This window comes from Triturus cristatus, chromosome 3_1, assembly GCF_964204655.1.
Source record: "Triturus cristatus chromosome 3_1, aTriCri1.1, whole genome shotgun sequence".
NCBI lineage: Eukaryota > Metazoa > Chordata > Amphibia > Caudata > Salamandridae > Triturus > Triturus cristatus.
The window spans coordinates 877,206,430-877,227,711 of NC_140583.1; the positions used below are offsets into that span (position 1 = coordinate 877,206,430).

The 21,282-nt window shown below is 41.4% G+C and overlaps 1 protein-coding gene across 2 annotated transcripts in view; it reads left to right on the forward strand.

Annotated features, from left to right (window-relative positions):
* The first annotated feature begins 1,883 nt into the window (after nt 1–1,883).
* ABCB11 (ATP binding cassette subfamily B member 11) overlaps nt 1,884–21,282 on the forward strand; it is a 431,988-nt gene continuing 412,589 nt past the window's right edge. Inside the window, exon 1 of one of the 2 annotated variants that reach the window (XM_085645365.1) lies at nt 1,884–1,987. The gene's annotated coding sequence lies outside the window, so the exon portion shown is untranslated. The remainder of the gene's footprint in view (nt 1,988–21,282) is intronic. The other variant, XM_085645366.1, reaches the window with a different exon arrangement.

Consider the following 21,282-nt stretch of genomic DNA (forward strand, 5'->3'; position numbering starts at 1 on the left):
AATAATACGCTTCTGATCTCCATTAAACCCCCCACTGCCACGGTCTCAGACTGATAATGGGGATTAAGAAATGTATTAATAGCTCACCTCTTATAAGACAACTGTCAAATTGCTTGCCATACATACTGTAGCATTTGGCCTTTTTAGGGATTGGGAAGCAGGATATTTTTCAACATGTTGAAGTTCTCCTGCATGACTGATGTCACATAAGAATACATGTAAATTAATTCTTAAGTAGAATTAAGGTACTGGTGATGGTGACTTTTATGAAATTCAAATTCTGTAGGTAATGTGACCAGGAAACATCAATGTTGCAAACAGATCTGAGTTACCTATTATAGCTGTTAATTCAATGGACTATTACATTTACAATACTTGAAAATTATAAATAACAATGAGATTTAAACTTTTGACTTTCAGCATGGCTCAGTAAAGTAGAAGGGGAGAGTTTGGAATTTCCAAGACTGCAATGGGACTATGCACATAATGGTGTGCGTGTTCTCTTTTTAGAAAACTTTGTTTGGTCCATTAGAAGTTTAGACCCATCCTAGAAAACATAGGTGCTATACTTCCATATCAGCGCCTAGAGACCTTTGGTGATTGGTGCTCTACAAATATAATCTAACAATAACAATAACAATATCAGCTGAGCCAAATGAATCCATAGCGGACTGCCAGGGAAACATGGGAACAATTGTTCCGCGCCCTGCTTGAATCTCTGCCATCCATAACCGATTAAACACCCTGGGAGAAGCAATATTTGTGTCCTACAGATATTAGGACACACATTGATGGGGGACATCTTCATTCCTGATGGGGAACCTTTATTTTGAACATTTTGTGGTGCATGAGAATCAATGAGGTCCAAGACCATAGAAGAGTTCTGACCAGTTGTCAGGATCCCTGTGACTGGTGTGCTGGATGGAGGACTGTGAATAAGAGCAGCAGTTGTGACAGCTGCTGATAAATGATTTCCAGAGGGCTGAGGTTTCTGCAACCTCTCCTGAAGCACCAAAAATTTTCATTTTTTGCAAATCAGCCGAAAAATTAGATCTGGTGATCTGAAGCCAGAAACATCAATGTGCAAAGCCGTTCTACCGTGCTTAGATAATTTACTTTCTGCAGACCTACCAGCTATGCTGTGACCCTCTGCTGGATAGTTTTTTAAAAAGAACCTTTCGGGGTGCTGCTTTTGAATCGAGCTCTGTCTTCCTGCATTTTTGATAATTTTACAAGCTCTTTTCTTTTTTTCATTTTACTTTATTTTCCGCATTAACATTTCTCATGTATTCGTTACTGGTAGGAACTAACCCGTAATGTTTTATGTGAATTGTGTTGTTATTTTTCGGGATTATTGCATATCACACTTAATTTATTTTCTCTGTGAATTACTTAAAGGTAAATCAGGTGTTTCATGAAAGGAACTGTCAACTTCTGAGGACTCCTGTGCTTGAGCATTGTCGGAGCTGAGCCACAGCCGACAACCAGACAGGCCTCTCTGCTCCAGAACCTTCCAGGGAATTGGCCTTCACATTGGCTTTGGACGCGCTGTGCTGTAGAAGGCCACCTCATCAGCTGTATTTACTTCAGAATTGATTACTAGCCTCACACATATTTTTATTCAGTTCCAAGTGTTTGAAAGCCCCACTTCAGAGCTAGTTCCTGCACTTTTATCTTATTAATAACATTCTGGACAGGTAGGCACAGCATGGGATTCCGCTGTGAGATAGTGAGTGCTTTTACTCCGGGCTATCTCTCTGCTGGTGCTGGAGCAGAGAGAATTATTAGCTGCCATTGAACTTTTGGTATTAGGTCCGCGAGGTCATTTACCTGTGTGCAAACAATCAATAGGTTCTTAAGCGCGTGCCGGGGACTGCTCTCTTTCCACACACAGGCAGGGCTAGGAATGGATGCGCAGCCCTGAGACCGCATCCACCGACTGCACTTTTATTACTGAACATACCTGTCCCGGAGCTTCCAGGTACAAGTGAGTGTTACATGTTTGCTATTCTTTTTTGTTTAATGTCCACTGATGCACCTTTCAGGAAGCTGTTGTGGACCTGTTTTGTACTAATGACATTTGTGCGGGGCATTGATTCAAGCGGGTGGATTGTGGGCATAATTCATAAAAATATTTCAATTCAAGGGAATACATTTTGCCTCAAATGAGCACTCTCTCAATATTGCGTTTTTAGAATAATATATTCTGCACAGCTTATAAAGTCTGTGTTAATTTATAAAATGACAACATCACTCTCCCAATGAAGCCATACGACGTTTAGAGCGTAATTCTCTTACTCATGAGCATTTATTTTGGTGCATGTGTCTGGGTAAGTAGACAGGTGTGGAGATCGTTGATGGACGCACTGTTTGCCAGCCTGCGGACTACATTCAAGCTGGCCATCTCAAGAGACTTGTTCAAAGCACTGGGAAAATACATACCTCTGTCAGAAGGAATGCATTGTTTATTCAGAATACAAATATTGAACATTGGCATGCTGAAAGTTCCACTGAGGACAATGGAGTGGCTGAGAGCCAATACTGGCTGGTTCCCACGTCCCAAAGCCTGTCTTTCTGTTTCTTTTTTCTTTTCCTTTTTAATTTAGAATATTCTACTCTCGGTAGGTGGAATGATCTAAAAGCATTATTTCCCTCCTGTCTATGGCAATATTGAATTACACAACAAATGTGCACAACGTCAACACTTTCCCAAGCGTCTATATATTGCCAATTTTGTTACCTGGCAAATTTCCTCAGAATCTTAACTATGACACTTGCCATCAGTGTTGGGAGCTTGCAGTTGACTCCGTCCCCTAAGTGGAAAATCACCTTTTCTGGATTACATACCTGGCAGGTGCAATAAATGGAATTTCACACCTGCTGGTCGTTTCTAAATACCCTTCCACATGCTGGTGCAGATGTCTCTACTATATTTCACCAGGGACAATTCAATCTCTATATTGTTGGTGAAAAATTGCATTTGTGTAATCTACCTAGTCCGTTTCCAGGAGGCTTGCCATAATATAAAGGTACATCTATTTGCTTCTACACTTTTATTTTAGTTTCTTTCCAATTAAGTATCTGAACCTTAGTTTTAATATTTATTTATGACTTTACTGTAAGAAATCTCTCCAATGTGCCTCAAAAAAGTATTCGCCTTGAAGAATCTTTTCATTACATTTAAATCAGCACTCGGTCATTTCTAATCTAGCTCTGCTATTTTTCATTCTTCTTCAATGCATATGTATTTTTCTATGACTGACCCTTTTCTTCCTCACCCACTGGACATTTTTATTTTGTATTCTTTGCTTTTGCCTTCATTTTTGCATCTCTGTGGCTGGTTCCATGTCTGTTCCTCTGAGCATGTAATGGAAGGCTTTATACTTTAAGACATTGTAGTTCTCAATTGCTTGCTTGTGGGCAAACATTAAAAAAAAAACCAGTCATTTAATTAATTCTATTTTGATGTCATGTGCCATAAAAGGCTGTTTTTTCAGGCACTAATTGACAACATCACGTCCAGAATGCCATGCTGCTGTAAGTGGTTCTCCTCACCTGCTCTGACTTGGTGATCTAATATGCAATTCAGAGTGCCAGAGATCCACTGCCCAAGAGAAGGGGCATATGAGTTTGATTCAATGGCCATTATAAAGCTCTGATTTTTTCCTTTGAGAAAGAGAATATGTTGAAGTAAAAAACAAGGCGGGCACTTTTATACCGAGCCACATTTTGTACAATACGTGCAGCGTCGCCTCCTCCTTCTCCTGTTCCCGAGAACATTTGGAACATACCAACTCATGCCAGTGACCTCTGGTTCAGAGCCACTGCGCTCTGTCCTGCAGTCTAGTCCCTTGTTTTCTTCACCTGATTATCACTAAAACAGCCCAAAAGAAATGAATCGCATTCAGGCGTCCTTAAATTAGATTTAGAAACAAGCATCTAAATCAGCAGTTCTTACATTTTTTACTTCTGTGGACCCCAATCCACCCCTGTTGGAAGTTAGACACCAGACTAAGAAATTCTATTACGTGAACCTCAAAAAATGCACACAAATAGGCAAATAATTTCAAATTTGTATTTTAGTGAGAATATACTTTCTTAATCTTTTAATATTGCTTCATTTTTTAAACAGTCATGGAGCCCCTGACCAGGGGTCAGCGAACAACAGGTTAAGAATTGCTGATCTAAAACGTCATACATAAGAAAGTACTCCTTCAAAAACTATTGACAATTATTTTTCACATTTTAAGAAAGATTAATTGAACTGTTGTGATTTATCCTCAATTAAGGAGGATTTTACTATAGGTGAGTTAAAAATCATTAAATCTATAACATAAGGGAAAATTGCCAGTTTCTGATGGTTTTTCGTTAGAATTTGACACTCAGGGATGTGTACAAGGAAGTGGCGGAGCGCGGCGTTAGCCTCCTTGGCTTGACGCCGTGCTCCGCCACTTCTGAAACTAATGGCTGCACCATATTTACAAGAATGTGGTGCAGCCTTGCGTTTCCCCCTGCGATGGTGAGAAGTTTAGCAACTTAGCACCAACACAGGCACCCTTGCACCATAGTGCAAGGGTTTCTGCTTATAGGGGACGATTGTTTATGTGTAGGAAGGTGTCCCTGCCTGCACATAAACAATCCTAAAATGCCAAGCAGCACACATGAAAGTGACAAAAGGCATTTTATTATTTATTTAATAAAAGACTATTTATGTACAGGAAGGGTCACCTTCCTGTACATAAATGAACCATGACATTTTGCTTTTTCCATGTGTGCTGCACAAGGCAGCACATATGGAAAAGTAAAAACGAAGATAAATAATGCATTTCTCCTCATTTCGCCAACTTAAGACCAGGATTTATCTGCTTTTAATTTCGGTGTTGCCTCCATTGTACGCCACCCTTGTACATGGTTACGTGACTTAAAGCGGCCTTGTACATAAGGCACTGCCCCTATCGCCACCACAACGTCTGTAAAAGTGACGTTGTGGTGCCGATAGAGACTTGTACATATGCCCCCCAGTTTTCTAACATATTACTGCCCAAGCTCTTTGAGCTGTATAACACCTTTATTGTGTACAGTACACTAAGGGGAAGCCCTGTAACTTCAGTGAGTGCCACCGTTGGAGAGGAGAGCAAGAGCGCGACAGGACCAAGCTCCCTCGCAGCCGCCACATCCGCTGACGCCCGCAGCACTCGCCCGGAGGCGCTTTAAAATCGCAGCAGGGCTCCCGCAGCGTGGGAAGCCCTGTAACTTCAGTGAGTGCTACCGTTGGAGGGGAGAGCAGGAGCGGGACAGGACCACAGGTCCCAGGCTCCCTCGTGGCCGCCACAGCAGCTGATGCCCGCAGCACACGCCCGGAGGCGCTTTAAAATCGCAGCAGGGCTCCCGCAGAACGGGAAGTCCTGTAACTTCAGTGAGTGCCACCGTTGGAGGGAAGAGCAGGAGCGGGACAGGACCACAGGTTCCAGGCTCCCTCGCAGCCGCCACAGCTGCTGACGTCTGCAGCATGCGGGCGGAGGTGCTTTAAAATCGCAGCAGGGCTCCCGCACCTCGGGAAGCCCTGTAACTTCAGTGACGGCCACCGTTGGAGGGGAGAGCAGGAGCAGGACAGGACCACAGGTCCCAGGCTCCCTCACAGCCACCCCAGCTGCTGACACCCGCAGCACGCGTCCGGAGGTGCTTTAAAATTGCAGAAGGGCTCCAGCAGCCCGGGCCAAGGGTGGGACTGTTTGCTCCCGTCCGAGGCTAGGCTGGGACCCCGCTCTGACGCTGGACCATCGTCATCTGTGTGCACCTATTAGTCTCAAGGTACTGTCAAAGCTAATTCCATCCCTGTCAATAACCCCCATGTTTCATCCTCTTTAGTATAATACGGTCCTTGGGGCATTGTTGGTTGAGATTTGTGGACTAATGGACTAATCATGAGCAAAGGAGTAACCAGTACATTACATCATGAAATTGAGATGACCAAGCGGAAACTTTCCTTAGACTGTTGATCACTCCCAAGACGCTCGTCTTTAGGTTCTTCTAACCATGGAGGCGCTCCATTAACGTGTTTATCTATCACACCCTGTAATGTGCTTACAACCCCCTCTTGCCCCCCTCTTGCCAACCCGTGATACACCTTCTATAGTTGTTTCCAATGGGCTAGGGATAGCCACCAGAGCACGGGTCTCCAAACCTTTGGATAAGGCAATAGTGAAAGAGCCGTCTGCCAAACGAAAACGGGGTGTTGGCACCCAAAAACTAAAAGCAACAAGGGAGCCATGCAGCTAACCATATAGTACCTTTAACGAATACTGTTGCACACAGACGGACAACGCTATTCCTCCCCCAGCACAAAGCAGGGACAGTATGGGGGACTCGGCTCTTGCTTCTGCTGTGGAGAGCGCCTTGGGAACTGTACTAGCCCAGTTCAGAGAACTAATGGATAGGAAATTTACCCTGTTGTTTGAGAAACTGGAACGGACTGATATTGTGAAGAGTAATCAAAGTGGCAAGAACATAACTGCACAATTTGGTTCTAGTGTAGAGGAGGGTAAAACATCTAGGGGAACTGGCGTACAGAATAAAAGTGGCAGTAGTACCACCACACACCCAGATGTTACTGCAGAGGAGGGTATGTCAATTAGGGGTACTGCCATTCAGAATATAAAGGGGGGTGATGTGCGAAGGCAACCTGACTGTGTTACGGCGGTGAATAACCAAACCAAGAGTCTAGGGGAGACCCATGGTAGTAGGGGGGATTGTAAAATATATAACAATTTTAGACTCAATCTCCCACCTGAGGCCACCCCTTTAGTCGCAGTGCTCACAGGAGTACCCCCACTCAAAATGAATGAGATAGAAACCACTGAGGATCTTTTATGTAAAACCAAGTTTTGGTGCAAACAACACTCAGCAAATGGGGCACAGGCCTCTGCTCACATTATAATGGTGAGACGTGTTGGTGGGGTAGGACAGAGGATAAAAAAATACAAAGGCGATTGTATTGTTATTAACTTTGATTAAATAGGGGTGGCAGGATTGTTGTTTAATGGAGGTTAAATTGTGGGCCCAGGGGGCATAAGTGCTCTACCATTGTTGTTTTTTTATCCACCCCCAAAGAGCAATCAGACCTTGGTTAGGACCTTGGGTAGGATCCAGTTGGGGACTTTATCACAAATGAAAAATAAGGTTGACCCATCTTCGGGACGGGGTGCGGAGATGAACTGGCTTGATAATTTGACTCAATATAGAGGGCTTGATAATATGACTCAAAATAGAGGTCCATTTACCCCCAAACTACTGTCTAATCCTGTAAATGAGGACACAATGGGGAATGGCCTAGTGTGCTCTAACAGGTTTTCCCCACTGAGCCGCTTGGATGAAAACGATTGACTGCAGCCTCTTGTCCCAGTGGGTGAGGAGGGGGAAAAAGGACCCCCCATGGAGAGGGTGGAGGAGAACTTGAATTGTAAGATTTTAAGCTGGAATGTTGCAGGACTTAGAACGAAAAGTAGGGAACACAGATGGATTAATTTTCTTAAATCCTATGATATAGTGGGTTTACAAGAGACATGGGAAAGAGAAGATAATTTCTGGCTGGATGGTTATAAATCATACTTTGTGTCAGCGCGGCCCTCAGCCTCGGGGAGAGCAAAGGGGGAACTTTTGACCCTAATATCACTAAAGATGATGGGAAAACATTGTGCGGTGTATACCGGTTCTACCAATTGCTTGGCTGCAGAAATTAATAAAGTTAATTCTATGAAATTGTTAATAGTAAATTTCCACAACTCACCGGAGGTTGGATTTTTAAATGAGTATTTAAGTAGCCTAAAAGGTTTTTTAATTGATTATAGACTCAAACAGACCACTTCTTATTCTAATTTTATCTTGGGAGATTTTAATGTTCACTTGTGTCTGAAGGATTGTTTTGTGGGAGACTATTTAGGCCCAGAGGATCCCCTTAGTTGCCACTTTGAGCATAGTCCACAAGGAGAATGCCTGGAGGATCTCCTGGCGGCAGTTGACTTGTGCCAGCCAAACACAAACATTACGGGGAGGAAGATCCCTACTTTTAAGGCAAGGGGGTAGGATTCTATAATTGATTGTATTTGTATTTCTCCGGTATTATCACCCCAAGCCATTAAGTATGGTGCGATCTGGCCTGACTATAGTGACCATAATCCTATTACACTTGAGTTATGTGAGTCAATTGGCCTTAAAGAGAAAGAGGGACAATTACCCACCAGTTTACATGTAAGGACCACAGACCAGGGACGGAGGCTAAAATGGACCAGTATAATCCCGGAGTCTTTCCTTCAAGACTTATTGCTTAAAGAGGATGAGAGTTTTAATATATGTCTTAATCCTGGAGATAAGGGCTCAGAGGTTTTATTGGCATTTGAAGAGATATGTGCACAGGTGGCTTTGGGCCTAACAATCCAGAGCAGACGTTATATTAATTTGGGGGAGAAATGGTTTGATAAAGAGTGCTTGAAAGCCCACCAAAAGCTTATTTCTGCCCTGAAGCAGGTCCCTAGAGATCGTACCCTTGTAGCCCAATTGAGAAAGTCCAATAAATGTACGATTAATCGCCGCAAGCAGGAAATTAAAGAAGAGGTGTGGAATGACCTGCTTTTGGTTGAGGTCAATAGGGGTAGTGCAAGATTTTGGGCTATAGTCAATAAGCCCTTTTTTACGGGACTTAATAACACTCCCTTAGAATGTAACATTACTGAGGATCAGTGGTACTCCCATTTTAATACTGTTTATGGAGCATCTCAAGTTGTGATGGTCTCCCCAAATACTTTTGTTTTAACTCGAGGTAACACATCATTGACTTTTATGGAAACTGAAGTAGAGGCAGCTATTGTACAAATGACTAGCAATAAGGCCCCTGGCCTAGATTGTGTCCCGGCCGATTTATATAAAATAAGGCCACAGCTCTGGGCGAAAATTATAACTAATCTTTTACACATGGCTAGTAAGCACGGATTTCCGCCTTCCTGGTCTCTCTCGACCATTATCCCAGTATTCAAAAAGGGGCAGAGCGGTGACCCAGCTTGTACAGACCTATTTCCTTGATTGATTCAGTGGTGAAGATTTTAGGTAGAGTTTTTTAAATAAACTTTCCGATTGGTTGGACGACTCTGGAGTTTTAATAGATTGTCAATATAGTTTTAGAAAAGGTAGAAGTACAATAGATCAATTCTTAAACCTGCGCCTTTTGTTAGAGAAATATACAGTGGCGAAACAAGGTACTCTGCAGCTGGCCTTTATGGACCTGATTTCAGCCTTTCACCTAGTAAATAGAACAACGTTATGGCCAATATAGATGGACATGGGAATGGACCGCTGAATAGTCTATTTTTTAGCAGATTTCCATAAGGATCTTTATGCTAGGGTCAGAGTCAACCAAGATGGTAAATGCACGAAGCAGTTTAAAATTGACAAAGGGGTTCGTCAGGGTTGTATTTTAGCCCCTCTGCTTTTTTTATTATATATAAATAATTTAAATATCTTCCTTAGCACCGCCACTTTAGACATTCCACGTATAGGGGACAGGGTTATTCCTGCTCTCCTATACGCGGATGATGCGGTTCTTTTGGCCCGCACTGCAGTTGGTCTGCAGAAACTTTCGGATTCCTTTGGATCTTTTATGCAATCCCTGGACCTTATTGTCAATAAAACCAAATCGCATACGATGACAATGGGGCAGAGGCCAACAAAAATGTAAAACTTTTTATTGTGAAGGAGTCGAGCTGTCAAGGGTCTCCTCTTTCCCCTATTTGGGAGTTTTATTTGATGAAAGAGGCTCCTGGATTCCCCAGATAAGGGCAAAAAAACTTGTTATTTCGAGGTTCACAGCTGCCATTCAAGGTTTTGCTTCCCGATTGGGAGCGAAGCCTTTCTTAAAATGTATGGCTCTAAAAGCATTGCAATAGCATCGTATGGGTCTGCGATTTGGGGATATAAATCCGCAATGTAACTTCAGCAAGTTGAAAATAAATGTATGAGATATCTCCTGGCGGTCCCCAATTCTACCTCTACTTTTGCTATTCACCAAAGGCTGGGCAGTGGCTTTGTTGAGGATCAAATTGGCACGTGTCCTATGATTTGTTGGCTAAAGACATGGATTAATTCTGAACTTGGACTGAACAGAGAAAACCTGAGGGACTGCTTAGCGTTGGACAACGTGGGTAAAATCCAATGGTTACAATACGTCAAGTCAATGCTTGGAAAATTGGGGCGACCGGAACTCTTTGCTACACTGGAAAAAATTGTGAAAGAGGATGTGGCATGGGTTAAAGCCCAATTCTTAAATATTTTGTCTGTCGAGAGAGAGGCATTGGAGATTGGCAAACCCACGGTGAGAGCATATTTGCTGTTAAAGACAGTCCCATGGATCGAACCGTATTTGTTTATCGTTACAAAACCTTTTCATCTATTTCTTCTAATTAAGTTCCATTTTAATCTTATCCATTGACTTTTAGCAGATGTGCAGGGTTGGAGCAGGGTAAAAGACCTAGGGCCCTGTACATGTGATAATTTTTCTTTGCAGGACACCATGCACTTTACAATGTTTTGTGAACATTTTAACTTTATGAGGAGAACGTTTTTAAGACCCATTTTTAAGGGGAAGGGATTTGTGCAAGTCAGAACAGCCTTGCTATATATGCAGTTGTTAAACAACCCATGGGAGATTTTTAATGTTGCGAATTCCTTGGTGGCGGCAGTCACACATAGGAAGGAACGGGGCAAAATATTTTAAAGTGAAGATTGATTTTATACATAGATATAATTGCTTTTACTGCATGATTAATTGAATTATAAGTCATTTGTTTTTATTGCCATTATTTTATTGTTTGTATGCGGTATATTGAAAGAGACTCTAAATATATAAATACATTTTTTCATCAGTTTTTTATGTATTGCTCACTGTGGTGTACTTTTATGGCTTTGGTTAGCCGAATAAAGTGGTTTGACTGACTGACACTAAGGGGTTCCTTTCTTAAGGCGATGATTTGTGTAATTGCTAAAGAAGGCAAAATGTGACTTTCTGTAAAAACTACCAATCATTGTCTCTGATTAACTTGGAGAGCAAGTTATATGCTAAGTTGTCAGGTCTGAGACTTGATTTGTTCCTACCTAATCTAATTGGACCTGAGCAATCAGGTATCAATAATAGGAGATCATCATCAAATAATGCCAAGTCCTTTTTTTTAATATAGGCCGACAAGTCGTCCAGTATGCCCTCCCCATTGGCTGCTATCGCACTTGACGCAGAAAGAAAACATTTGACTGAGTGGGTTGGCAATACCTTTCAGGATCTAAAAATGGCGTGCTACTGGTCCAAAATGTTTGATGTACATGTCACACCTATATGACCTTTTGAAGGCTTTGGTTTTCATTAATGACTTACTTTCTCCATTCTTTACTCTAAGAAGAGCAACACGATTTGGAATGTCCCCTCACTACTTCTAATTATTGCAGACTTAAAGACATTTTTATATAAGAATAAACAGAGGAATGATATAGCAGGCTTTTTTCATGACAGTAAATTACAGTGAATTAACTGTACTTTGCATATGCTGACGAAATCTAGTTGTAAGTATTTGAGCCATTTTTAGTAAGTGGATTCATTTTCCAATGTTTATGGCTAAAAATTAAATGTGGATGAATCAAAAAATATAATTTTGTCTTATATCCACTTCTAAACATTATAATTTGATTTTGACACAAAGTCAAGTACTTAGTTATTTGGGGCCAAATGTACGAAGAACTAGTTGTAAAATACTGGTCTCAATTTGCAACCACTGTGGTATTTTGAAAATCAACCTATGTATTAATAAAACAGTTTGCAAAATGCTGAATAGTAGTCCATCGTACTTGGACCTACCTCATGAATATTAATAAGGTAGGTTGCAAACTACAACCTACTATGATGCACAACATAGATGGCGGCCTGCAGGGTTAGGCACACCACCATGTCTCTGATTGCTTTTAAATACGGCAATAATTTTTTTTAATGCAGCCCATTTTCCTTAAAGGGAAATGGGATGTGTTGAAAAAAATTAATTTTTTAAGATTATGAGACCACTGACAACACGTAAAAAATGTTTTTGTCAAAATTCACAAAATCTGCAGTGTTTTTGTCTAAATTCCCAAAGAATTTAGCATTAATCTATTTGCAAATGGGAAGTGGTCCCTTTAGGACCCCTTCGCTATTTTATGAATAGGTTAACACTACATTTATGTAGTCGGTAAAATATTAATGTTTTGTGACTGCATTTCAGTAACAAAACATTAATACATCCCATTATGAATCGGTTTTTGGAAAGGACGCCCTACACATGCCCTTTTCAAATACTGATTCTGCATTTAGGGTCTGATTACGATGTCCGTCGGAAAGCCTCCAACCTACAGTCAGATTCTCCTAGATTGTGTCGGAACCCATCCGCCAGACTCGGTCGGAAACATTTCCGACTGACAGATTACGATGCTTGCGGTCAGAAGGGGAAGCGTTCAATCATTCCGAATCAGTTCCGACCGACATTTGGAGAATCCGAGTCAGTCGGATACGATTCATACAGCTCATTGGAAAGGATTTCTAACCGACCGATTACGATGTCGGATTCCGACAGCCTTCCAAACTCAGTCTGTCCGACACGTAAAAGCTGTTGGAAACTGACTTTGGGGGCCCCTAGCAGGAGTCCTCCAGTTTGAGGGTTGAGGGGGTACCCAAGGGACCCCCTGTAAGACCATGCACAGTGTGGATGGCACCATGGGGTGCCCACAACAGGGTGCAAGGTTTTCTGCTGACATCCATTTTCCCCATAGGAGCCTGTGTTGTTGGTCAGAACACAGGCTCCCATTAAAGTCAGTAGGAGTCCTTCTGAATGGTGCTTGGAAGCATCATAATCGGTCGGGAGGAACCGCAGACCACGAGTCGGTCAGAACTGAATCCGACAAGGAGTTAGGCGGTTTAGTTTCCAACCGACATCATAATCAGGCCCTTAGTCGCAAATCCATATTGCAATTTGGGGATGTGATACAGAAATGCAATTTGGGTTTCTTACATACCAAACGGTCTTTCTGCGGTCACAAACACAAGATTTTGTGAACTGGACCTTTTGCAAATGCAAAATGCCATTGTTCATTTGGTCGTTGGTCAACAAAAGAATCAATTACCTTTAATCTGGAGGATATTAAATGACAATTAGTATACTTGGCATTGAAGTGGTGTACATTATGTCTGTTTTGGTGTCTGTTTTCATGTTTCCATTATGATGACACTCACACCTATTTTTATTTATACACTGTTCATGTTACCAATCATTACAGAGGGCCTTGTTTGAGACTATTGATAAGTACCTTTCTAAATTACTATCGAACCAGAAAAAGGCAAAAGGTTATCTTTCAAATAATGTTGACGTGGTAAAGTTAGCTGATTTTTATAAATATCATTCTTCTTTTTTCCCTCTGACAATCCACATTTTGGTTATTTAGAGCGCACAACTTGTATATTCGCACATGAGCTGCTGTGGATAGATTTTTGTGTTTTTCTTCACATGTCCCATAAACCCAAATCAATCTCTACTCTCATCATTAACACTTGCAGGTTATTAACACAAATATTAACATTTAAGTTCACAGAGTAAGAGCAATTTTGTAACTTTATGGTTCAATATGAAAATTAAAGCATATTCATAGGGTTTTCTACTAACCTCAATGGAAGTCAAAGGGATTTAATTGGATTTGCCATTTTTAGGTGATGATTTATTGCTCCCCTTTCATAAGTTAAAGGAGATATATGATCTGCCTGGTTCTTTCTGTAAACAGTATGTTCTATGTAAAATTAATAGTAGCTGCTGGAGGAAAAAAAAGGATTAGAATAATGTCCCTGGTAACTCCCAACATACTGTGCTAGTCACAAATGTAACTTACACTTCTGAGTAATTTACATATGTAATCTTCGCTTACACTTTTGGGTAACTTTACTACTTTTGGCTAGCTGAGTGTAAAGTTATTCAAAATTGTAGACTTGCACATTTCCACCTGCTGAAAATTGGGTGGAGCCAAATTTACAAGTGTAAGTTACTACTGCCATACCAGAAACAGTAAAGTCCAACATCACGCATAGCCAAACACTAGTACTGCAACACCCAGCCATAGAAAATAATGGAGATAGCGACTTAAAATAAAACCTTGCAGGAAACAATGTTAAATTAAATGTATTTATTTAATATGGTTAAATTATAAATCAATATGACTTAATGGTAAAAAATCAAAAAATATAACATATTACTTATTTAATTATAAAATATTTAAACAACTTTTTCGAATTTATATATGTGCTCACAGCTTTTGTGCTAACAGACGTCTGTCTCTGGATTTGTTATGGGTACAGTGCTACTTCAAATTAGATTTTAGTGTTAGCTATTGGAGGACATTAGTGATTTCCTTATGACACTCCCACACACACACACACACCCAGTGCCCAAGTTTAGTGTGGCTAAACACATTTGTCATCTTGAAAATGTCTTGGCACATCGCATTTTGGCCTGTTTGCAGTACAGCAAACAAGAAATACTGAAACTTTGCGTAGGGGGTTCCAGGAACTTCATTGGCTAAGGCGTCACCCAACCAATACCTGGTGGTAGGCATAAATGTGGCACCTCCGGGCACCCACTTCAGATCACTTTCTGGACCTGCGGAAGATCAAAAGTGACCGAACTTGCTCCCTTTTGATAGATAGTGGACTCCAAAGGTCGGTAGGCTGACATTCTGTATGGCTACAGAGAGACAACAAGCTTCAAGGAGCCTTCTTCTGGATGTAACCGGCCTGCCATTGGCAACTGGACCTAGACTAGACCCTCCTGTTGGCTTCTGGCTAAAACCTTGTGAGTCTGTATGTGCCTCTCCTGAAGACCTGTGGGTTTTAGAAGGGCTTCCATGTGGTTGTTGGGTCACAAAAGCTTGGGAACTTTTGAAAACTTTTCTTACAAACAGATGAGATTTAGAAATGTTTTTGAGCTTTCTGGTTTCCAGACTTTCACCGGGATCAATCCAGTTGATGTATCCCACCAGGGCTCCATTGGGGTCAACCTGAAATTGCACATTGGTCCTGGTCTACCAAAAGCATTGACTATCACTGGTGCTTAACGTTTCTTGGTGCTCTTTCTACTTTTGGTGTGTTTGTTTTCTAAATTTTAGCCTATTTTCCTAATTTGGATTGGGACTTTTGTTGATTTGCATTTTGACTTTATTACTGTGTTCATACTGCATAAATACTTTACAGATTGCATTCAGGTAAGCCATTCTGCTCTGTGCCATACCTACCAGGGTGTACATTTTTTTTTACTATAAGGGATCATCCTGACAAGAGCTATAATTACTCCTTGATGTGGGCAGTCTCTCACTCCAAATAATAATCCAATTCTTAACAGCCATGCTCTTGTATTAAAGTTGATTTGTTACACATGATTTATAAGTCCCTAGACCTTGAACAATGAAAATATGAAAACTAGTGTTTTTCTTTTGTTCCAAAATATTACTTTGGGTAGCTTGTTCTCAGATTGGAAGGTACTTACAATGAAGGGTTGAATGGTAGGTTTAATTGTAGCAATTGCATTGCAATGTATCACAGCAAATTGGAAGGACACTAAAAACACTTCTTCTTAAGCATGATAGAACCGTATATGCTATAACCATAGAGTCAATTTGGCCAATTTCTGTTCCCCAAATTTGTACATTAAGAGGAGTTTAATATGGCAACCTATTACTTTGTATTTATTCAGATTGTAATCAGGAATAATGTGGACTTCAATAACTATTAAGTGGTTCTAAAGCCTCCTTGAATTATATAAGTCTATTGTCTTATTTAAGCATTATTTGCCTTGCTGTAAACAATAGGTAGCATTACCTGACTGACATGATGTGTTCATCTATGCACGTAGTATTGCAATACTCACACACTCCTGAATTGTGTTCATATATATTTATCAACACTCAGATTTTCCCTACCCTCACCCCTTTTCTATTCCCTTCTTCTATTCACTTTTTCTATACCTTTTTCTATAAAATGTTAAGATTCTATTGACAGTATAGGTATCCAAATTATCTTCATTACTATGGGCTTAGTCTAAGTGTGAGATATATATATATATATATATATATATATATATATATATATATTCACTGAAAAAACCATAGGTTTCACACATGTTATAGTTAGCGGAAATTTTACTGATAAAAAACCAATGAAATTCCCCCGTTATAGTTAGTGCAGGCAACTATAACTCACGCGACCGCAATCCTCTGCTGATGCTAATACTGTATTTAGACACTTATTTGCCCATGTCTTCTTCCATACATTTTTAGCTATACATATATTACAAATATTTTTTTTTCATAAAGACACATATGTCATCAGCAGAAGATTGCGGTCGCGTGAGTTATAGTTGCCTGCACTAACTATAACGGGGGAATTTCATTGGTTTTTTATCAGTAAAATTTCCGCTAACTATAACATGTGTGAAACCTATGGTTTTTTCAGTGAATTTGCAAGGTTTTTTAAATGCTAATTCCTAACTATAACGTGTGTGAAACCTATGGTTTTTTCAGTGAATTTGTACGGTTTTTTAAATGCTAAGTTACTTTACGCCATTCGTGGCGTGCGCGCCCACTTAACGCAGTTCGTTCGGTGCGCGCACGGTGCACTTCGCGCACCGTGCGCGCACAGTGAGCACGCGGTGCGCTTCGCGCACCGCGCGCCCACTTTACGCAGTTAGTGCCGTGCACGCACGGTGGGCACGCGGTGCGATGACAAAGCAAGAAAGCACGTCAACAAATCTGTTTCTGCTTTCCTCCGTGACTATGGTATGGGTGCCATTTACCACAACAACTTGCGTTATGACATGCAAGACATTTATAGAGGAGATGGTGTGCACTTCAATGATGAAGGGAACAGAGTCTTCCTCTTGAACCTTAGACTCTGCATCGGTACTTACTTGTAGGTACCACTAAAAAATCATTTCATAAACACAACGGCTCTTTTTAGAGCCCCCTAATATCTAAACACTTAAATCTGATTTTCATTTTTTTTTTTTTTTTTTTCCTACCGTACGCTTACCGTAAGCTTACCGTACGCGTACCCCGTGTTTTTTTTTAAAATCAATAAATGTTTTCTTTGTACTTTTCTGTCCTTCTTTGACCCCCTTACAAATGTTAGGGGGTCTGTAACTCTCCTCATTGCCCCCTTTCCTTGTTTTCACTCTTTTTTTTCAGAGTGAAATACACAAAATGGCGGCCGCCGCTTCCTGGTTTCGGCCGATTCGAATGTTTACTAAGATCTAAGAGCCAATCAGAATCGCGCTCGCGCACGCCACCGTACGCTTACCGTAAGCGTACGGTAAGCGTACCGTAAGCGGGCTCAGATATATATATTGATTTAAAGGCTATTTTCTCAGAATCTACTGAACAGATTTACACCAAACCTACAAAAGGCACTTCCTTGACCTAGGGACTACCTCTCTGCCAAATTTTGAGTAATTCTGTTCAGCCGTTCGGGCTGTAGCTCGTTCTAAAGGTCCTATGGAAAAATGCATGGGAAAAACGCGTTTTGGGACCCCCCTTTTATCTCAGCCCCCGCTTGACGGATCCCCCCGAGACTTTCAGGGTAGGAGCGGAGCGTAGCGCCCCACCTATTTTGAGAAATTCGCGAGGATTCGTCGACCGGCGCCAAAGTTATTCAAAATAGAATGTTGAGGTTTTCCTATGGAAACGTGGTCCTAACTATAACTACCTACTGGCGACCGCCAGTAGGTAATATATATATATATATATATATATATATATATATATATATATATATATATATATATATATATATGTAGTTTTTTACAGTTGAGACTGGTGAAATTTGAAAGTGGTGGGACGCTAAAGCAATTACCCAAATTAAGTACACGAGTGTGTGAAGCGAGTGAGCCCAATGTTTCTGACACAGGTTCGGTGGACATTGTCCCCACAAGAATATTTGAAAAAATTGATGTAAATTGGTACATTTTCAGTACTATGTCTGTGATAAATAGACCAAAAACACAGCTCTTACAGGCATTTACAAAGGAAAACTCATGAAATATTTCATTGTATTTTTGGTTTTCCAAGCAAGTCTGACCACAGAATGGGGATACAGTATGGTATAGTGAAGAGTCTGCTACCTTGGCATGGTCAAGTGGCATGAAAGGCCTAGGCGGGACCTTTTTTATTTTTTTAGATAAGTTACTCGCACCATTCTATGCCTTTACTCCAGTTTTTATGTGGTAGGTTAATTAGTAAGAATTAGGTGTGCTTCTTAGTGGGAGAGGGGCATATGGTTGTTTCATGCATTGGTTTGAGGTATTAATAAACAAGCTACAGGAGTTTAGATTATGTTAGGGTGAAGGGTATGACTTTTAAGGAGAGGCTGTGATATTTAAAATTATGTGTGGGGAATGCAGAGATACAATAATAGGGATTAAGGTAAAATATGCATGCTACTTGAGTAAGTTTTACTCAATAGAAAGGAAAAAGGAGAATTTGAAATTTTAAGTGAATGTTGGTTTTTCATAGAGGGTTTTTAGGAATATCGTGGAGGCTTTCTGAGATAGCACACAAAAACTGTTGAAGGAAAATACATTATTTGCATGTGTTACAGTTCCACCGTACACCATGAGAAACACAGCATTCACACACTCACCCCACCATCACCAATCGGATAAGTACAGGTAAATAAATATGGTTTACATTTTCCAATAAAGCAGATGAAAGGAAACTGCAAAAACAGGAATGTTGTATTTTAAATGTTTTGCTTGAGATGCTGTTTTCCTTTCTATCTGATGATAAGGGTGGGATAAAGGATAACAGAGTCTGTTTCAGTGAGTTTGTGTAAAGTAATGCTTCTCAAGGCAGGTAACACTGGATGTGTCTCCAGTATGGAGCACTCAAAACTTAGGCACAATCAAGCATTAGATCTCACCTCTGACTGTCATTTTGACATTTCTGAAGCAGCAATCAAACACACAATTTCCTTATCTGAGTAATAGAATCCGTAGGCTCTCCCCTCAAACTTCCCATGTCCCAAACCTGCAGTGCTCAGGAAGAACAAAAGATCAGCAACCGCTCCCAAACAAGGTCCTCATTACATTTTAAAGGGAAGACCTGTCTCCATTTCTTCCCACCCCAGCGTCGAGTAAGCCATAGAAATAGAGGCAAATGCAAAAACTTTAGAAGGAAATGAAATTATTTGGAATTGTTACAATGCTACTATTTACACTCAGGTCCTTGTTATGAGTTTGACAGTCTTCGTGTCGGCCCACCACTAATCCCGTTGAGCACCTGCCCGCCCAATTGCACCTTTAATCCATGGCGGGCGTGCAGTGCTGCGGTGGTCTCACAGGGGCAGCTGTTTGAGGTTCATAGATGAGCCTGAACTGCTGATGCTGCACTGACAGCACCTGTAGCATGTTCCTTCATGGTGTGGCATGCATGCCACACGGTGCATGAACTGGGGTGCAATTCCATGGGGGAACACCATGTGCCCCCCACATGCCCCCCCACACCCAGGAGCAGCAGGGAGCCCTTTAGGGCCTCCTTAGTTGCCTCTCTGCCACCCTTTTCAGGGGGGCTCCCCACAGGCAACTCATAATATGCATGGTGGTGTTGCAGCAGCACCACTAGCATATTGCTACCACCTTCTGCTGCGTGACCGCCACAAGATCTTGGATCTCTAGCAGATGCGGCAGTCCTATGGCAGTCCAACTGCCACATTCTGAATACTGAAGGCGGACCCACAGTAGTGGCGGTGGTCAGTCCGCCATATCGCATATGATGGTCCTGTGGGCCGCCACACTCGTAATAAGGTCCATAGTCTAAAAGGGTGATCCCTGGCAGGACATCTGTCCCCACCATATGAAAAGCTATAAACATACATTATTGTGGTTTTTGGGAAAGTGGTGTAAGGTGAGTTGGTCGAAGCCTATGCATCTTCTTGGCACTATTAAGAGAAATCTGTATGTAAAGTGCTGTTCTAGTGAAGAATCCAGTTTAAGTAATTTTTTAAGGGTCCCTCAACAAATTTTGCCGCCTGGGAGTTGGGGGGGGGCAGGGGGGGGAGAGGCGAAAGCAATGCAGATTTGGCAGCATTGCAAATTATTCCTCATCTATCACATGTGCCCAACAGCCACATATTCTTTCCTGAGAGGCGTAGCTGAAAGTCCCTATCCTCATTCCAACATCAATCCTTTGTTCCAGTACTCCCTGTGTGAGGGGGTACTGAGCTAGGGAAATTGCGAAAGGGACACTATTAGTCACTAAAACAGTATCCGATGCCCTTGCATGTGCAGAGTTTTGCCTATTTCTGGTTTGTATTTTAACTGTCTTTTTAACTTTTTCTTTTTCTGATGAATTGCTTAATCTGTGTACTTTTCTGGACATGTTTTTGTGCTTGAAATAAAGTGATTTTGAATTTGAATTTAGTCACTACCACTTGGTCCTGCAATGGTATCCTAGCACCTTGTGGGGTACATTGTTGTACAGAACTGGCCATAATAGGAAATACGGGCCTGCATTTGAAATGTCAATGGGTCACTACTGGGCACCATGTTACAGGGGAAGGATTGGTCACACAAAGCATAGTTATCTGCAGCGGAGGAGCTTTTACTGCATCTTTTGCCATAAGCAAGAAAGACTCTCTTATCATCTTATCATCAGCTTCCAACTCCCTGGCCAGCAAACTTTGCCTGAGGTCGCTGGGACCTTATATAATCTGCTATTGATTGGTACATGTGTGTACTGATTGGTGGTTGGAGCTGGTGTTTCTATTGGATTATGGTTAGTGTTCTCATTGGCTGGGTATTTGAGGGCTCTGATTGGATTTCTGGGTCCGTGATTCAATTAATGTAGGGTTGGGAAAGGGGCTAGGGTTAGGCTTTCTATTGGAAGTAGGGATTAGGGTTTCCTGTGTGATTGATTGCTGGACTAGATATGGGACTAGGACTAGGGTTAGGCTTTCAATTGGAAACAGGGATTAGGGTTTCCTGTGTGATTGGTTGCTAGGACTAGGGTTGGGACTAGGGCTAGTGTTAGGCTTTCTATTGGAAGTAGGGATTAGGGTTTCCAGTGTGATTGTGTGCTTGGACTAGGGCTATGATTGGCTGTAAGGTCTTGGTCGCCTATTGGTTCTAGATATTAGGGCTAGTGTTGTGATTGGTTAGGGTTAGGTCTAGGGTTTTCATTGGCTGAAGGGGTCAC